The 4,037-nt window shown below is 55.1% G+C and overlaps 1 long non-coding RNA gene across 1 annotated transcript; it reads right to left on the minus strand.

Moving 5' to 3' along the window:
- Nucleotides 1-238: 238 nt before the first annotated feature.
- LOC111520287 lies at nucleotides 239-3,050 on the minus strand. Its single transcript, XR_002724623.1, has 3 exons — nucleotides 3,018-3,050; nucleotides 2,716-2,829; nucleotides 239-278 (listed from the first exon to the last, which is right to left on the minus strand). It is a non-coding gene; the product is annotated as an uncharacterized LOC111520287 (long non-coding RNA).
- Between the last annotated feature and the right edge of the window lie 987 nt (nucleotides 3,051-4,037).

Consider the following 4,037-nt stretch of genomic DNA (forward strand, 5'->3'; position numbering starts at 1 on the left):
CAGGTCTCCAAAGTCACCTTCAATGCCTGTCTTTGGCTCCACTGAGTCACCTCTCAGAGGAGCCCCAGGCCTTTGAGCAGAAACAAATGGAGATCAGAAGGGGAGGAAGAGACACTACAAGGGGCTAGATGGAGGGGAGGGAGGAAGAAGGCAGCCTAAGGGGACAGAATAGTGATATTGGGAGCCAGGGGAGGAGGAAACAGAGAGGCCTCTTTGGCCCTAACTGTATGTACCATTTGTAGACTCTTGTCACACATCTGCTGGATATCTTCTTCATTCTGGAGAAAGAAAAGAAAGGATCAAGACCTGGAACCGATGCCAACTGAATCTCCCAGGTACAGGCCTCCCCTGGCCCACTGATGAGGGGTGTGGATGCCAAAGCACCTCCCTGTCAGGCCAGCCAGGCCCCTATTCTGTGTCTCTGCTCCCACCGCTGCCCTTCTCTGTCCCTTGCTCCTGGCTCACTCCACCCTCGGTCCCCTCACTTGCACCACGTCCTGCTCCCTGAGGGCTCCGGCTGGCTGAGCCTAACAAGGTGATGGCTGATGGTGTTCCCCTGGGGCAGGGTCAAGTAGCTGGGCTGCCCCAGAATCTTGACGAAGCTCAGCAGGGGCGTGCGTACCCTGTGGGTCACAGACCATCACATGCGTGACAGGAAAGGGCTGCAGGCTGGCTTCCTGTTCCAGGTGAGCCCCCAGTGGACCACAGCAGGTCAGGGAGGTCTTCAAGGACCTCGGGCCTCCTGACTCCAAGTCCACTGTGACCCTTCAGTGGCCGCTGTGGCTGTGACAGAACACCCGTGACTGGACCTGCCCACTTCCGTCCTCTGCTCTGAAGTTCCGACCCACTCCCGCCCCGTCATCCTCCTGGAGAACTCCAAGCCCTGACTTCCCACACTTTGTGTGCCGCAGATACTGAAACTGGCAGGAGTGTTGGTGGAGGGGAATCCAAGTAAAGGAAAGGCCTCGTGTTTTGGCCTTTGTAGGGAAAGCCAGGAACCAATCTGCCAAGTCCTGAGGGCCCAGCCTCCTGTGACGCTTCTGGGAACTGGGCCCTTGTTTTTCAGGCTGATGCACTGTTCTCTATTTAACACTCAAAACTAGTAGGCCCTGCTGCAACCATCCCCACGCACTGTCCTACACCATCCAGAGCTGGGAGTCTGCTGCCTGCACCCCTGACTGTAGGACTTGTTAAAAATACAGCTTTTCAGGCCCCGCTCCAGCCATGAAGCTCAAGGCTTTCTCCTCCCAAGCAGCCTGTGGGTTCTTGGGGCCTGAGTCAGTGTCATTGGGAGTTCCGTGTCTCTCCTGAGGACACAACAGTGCTGCCACAGAACAAGCTCAGTAGAGGGCAGGTAGGCACCACCTCTCCACTTCTCAAACTCTTCCCTGGTTTTAAAGAACCCAAGTGGAACAGAAGGGCAGGGGTCTGAGCCCGAATTAGCTTGGTGAGGATGCCTTCCCACTCATTCCCTATCCGCCTCCCCTCTCCATCTACATGACATCAGGGTCTCGAGAAAGCAACTGCCCTCCCAGCACAAACACACAGCCTCTGCGCTCACAGGTCTCTGATTTTTCTGTATCAGCAGAACCACTGAACTCATCACCTCCTTCTTCAAGGTCTGCATCTGGGGCACTAGAGAAAACACAGGCATGCAGCTGCAGATCAGCCTCCTCCTCCCCGCCTCTGCTGCTTGGGGAGACATCGGAGGACAGCCGGGTGGGAGGAACGCCAGGTACAGTCCTGGCCGTCAAAGGCCAGGGGGAGTCTCCACAGGCATCTCAGCCATCCCTGTGCCTCCAACCACACTGAAACCCACCAGCCTGGCTGGTACTTTCCACAGGAGGGCATTCTAGCCCCATCCCTCGCCGGTCTCCACGACTGCCCACACAAATCCGCCTCTCCAGCCAAGCTGTCCTCTCCACTGTCTGTCCATCTCAACCTTTCCAACCTCAGCTGCTGCTCCTCTCCCCTGTGGCCTCCTTGTCCTGACCCATGGTCACAGGCTCCTCCTTGCTTTTGGCCCATCCCCTCTGTAAAGCCCACCCCAGCTTCCCTGACCTCCCCCTGCTTGCCTTCCTGTCAGCATCGCCACTCCCATCTAAGCAGCCCAGAGCATGTTGTCCTGAACCGTCTCACCGTGTGGCCAGCCTCACCCTCCCCACCCGACAGGGAGCTTGCTGAGGGCAGGGGCTGTCTTCTCTATGTTCCTGCGCCGTCTCACCGTGTGGACAGCCTCACCCTCCCCACCCAACAGGGAGCTCGCTGAGGGCAGGGGCTGTCTTCTCTGTGTGTGTTCTCGGTGCCTGGCACAGTGCTTAGCACACAGCGAAAGTTTGACATCCATGCCTGAATGGAGGCGAAGCCTGCTCTTCCAGGCAGTAATCACAGATAAACCACTGTGAAACCAGCTGCAGAGCAGGCCCTGTTCTCAGCACCTCACATTTATTCACTCCACCCTCACTAAAAATCCCTAAAGGTAACAATTATTTTTACCTCTGTTTTTCAAATGAGGAAATAGAGGCACAGCCTAAAAGTCATTTGCCCTAGGCCACATAGCTAGTGAGAAGTACAGCCAAGATCTGAACCCACTGAGATGACTCTGCATTTAAAATCGTGCTTCTAACTACTATACCGGACTGTCTCCAGAGAAAGCAGATTTCCTAGGAACGATCGAGTCCTAGAACCCCAGGACTGTGCCCCATTCCCACTCACCTCCGCAGGACACATCCCTGAAGGCTTGCAGGGCTGCCACTGCCTTGGCAGGTTCCTCGGGTTTGACAACGTTTTGCAGCAAAATCACCAGCTGATCGCCGCCGTATAACCTGGCTGTAAGAAGGGTGTGAATACAGGGGAGTCAGGGGTATGTTTAAATGGCAGGTAATACCCAGGCTTAAATCATGCTCACAACAAACCACTGACCATGAATTGGACGAAAGAAAAAGAAAGAGAACCAGGTCCACCCAGCATTTGCCATGTACCAAGCATGTGCCAAGTGCCCCTCCTGCCCCACATACCTGGCCACAGGCAGTGCAAGGTGTCCATCGGTGCTGTCCTGCAATGAGTACCTTTCTGAAATGGGGATCATGCCAGGAGAAAGGGGAGTCAGCGCCAGGTGAGGCAGTGGGAACAATAGGGGTGGGGTGGGGCCATGGCTATGCCCTTTCTGATTCACTCAATTTCAGGTAAAGTTCTTACTAATTACTTCGAATCTTGTCTCGGAGGATGGAATTCCCACCTTCCCATAGGAACCTAGGCCCCAACTCCAGCCCAGAGAGAGACCAAAGTGGTCCTGAGTTCACACGTGGGCATGCGCGCGCACACACACACACACACACACACACAGCTAGGGAAACATATGAACTTAGAGTATGTTGAAAGCTCTCAGAGCTGAGCTGTGGTTCAGCATGGAGCAACAATCTGAGTAGTATTTGCCACTTATCTGTAGGGAGACCAAGGCCCTCAGGCCTGGGAGGATGGAAACCAGGGACCCCACACGTGGAGGAGGAAACTGAGGCATGAAGCCATGCAGTGCATGGCAAGCAGGCTGCAAGGAGAACAGAAAACTGGAGCCCAGGAATCCACATTCCCAGCCCCAGAGGGAACAAGACAGAGGCCATCAAACTAAATACAAAGAAGGCGTCATCCTTTTGCACAATGTTCAATTGTCCTCTGCCTACTCCACAACACAGAAGACCTGGCACCTCCCGCGGGCTGAAGGAGGGCCTTGAACCTTCTGCCTTTTCCCTAGAGTTCAGGGGGAGCCACAAAGGCTTGTCACCCCAGAAAGCACACAGGATGTATCCAAGTTACCTCCTGGAAAACGTCCCACTCTGTCCCCGGAATCCAGGCTGTTTCAGATTTGCCTGTTTCAGAGACACCTGCAGTGTGTGCAGCTAAGGTCACCATGTCAAAGACCCCTGTACCATCTGGAGGTGGTGACCTGGTCTGGGGAAGAAGAGAGAGAGGGCAGGACAGGATGCCTCCAGCCTGCAGCACTCACCAGTTGGAACAGCACGCCTGTGATATTCCCCAGC

This window comes from Piliocolobus tephrosceles, chromosome 10, assembly GCF_002776525.5.
Source record: "Piliocolobus tephrosceles isolate RC106 chromosome 10, ASM277652v3, whole genome shotgun sequence".
In the NCBI taxonomy this organism is placed as follows: Eukaryota; Metazoa; Chordata; class Mammalia; order Primates; family Cercopithecidae; genus Piliocolobus; species Piliocolobus tephrosceles.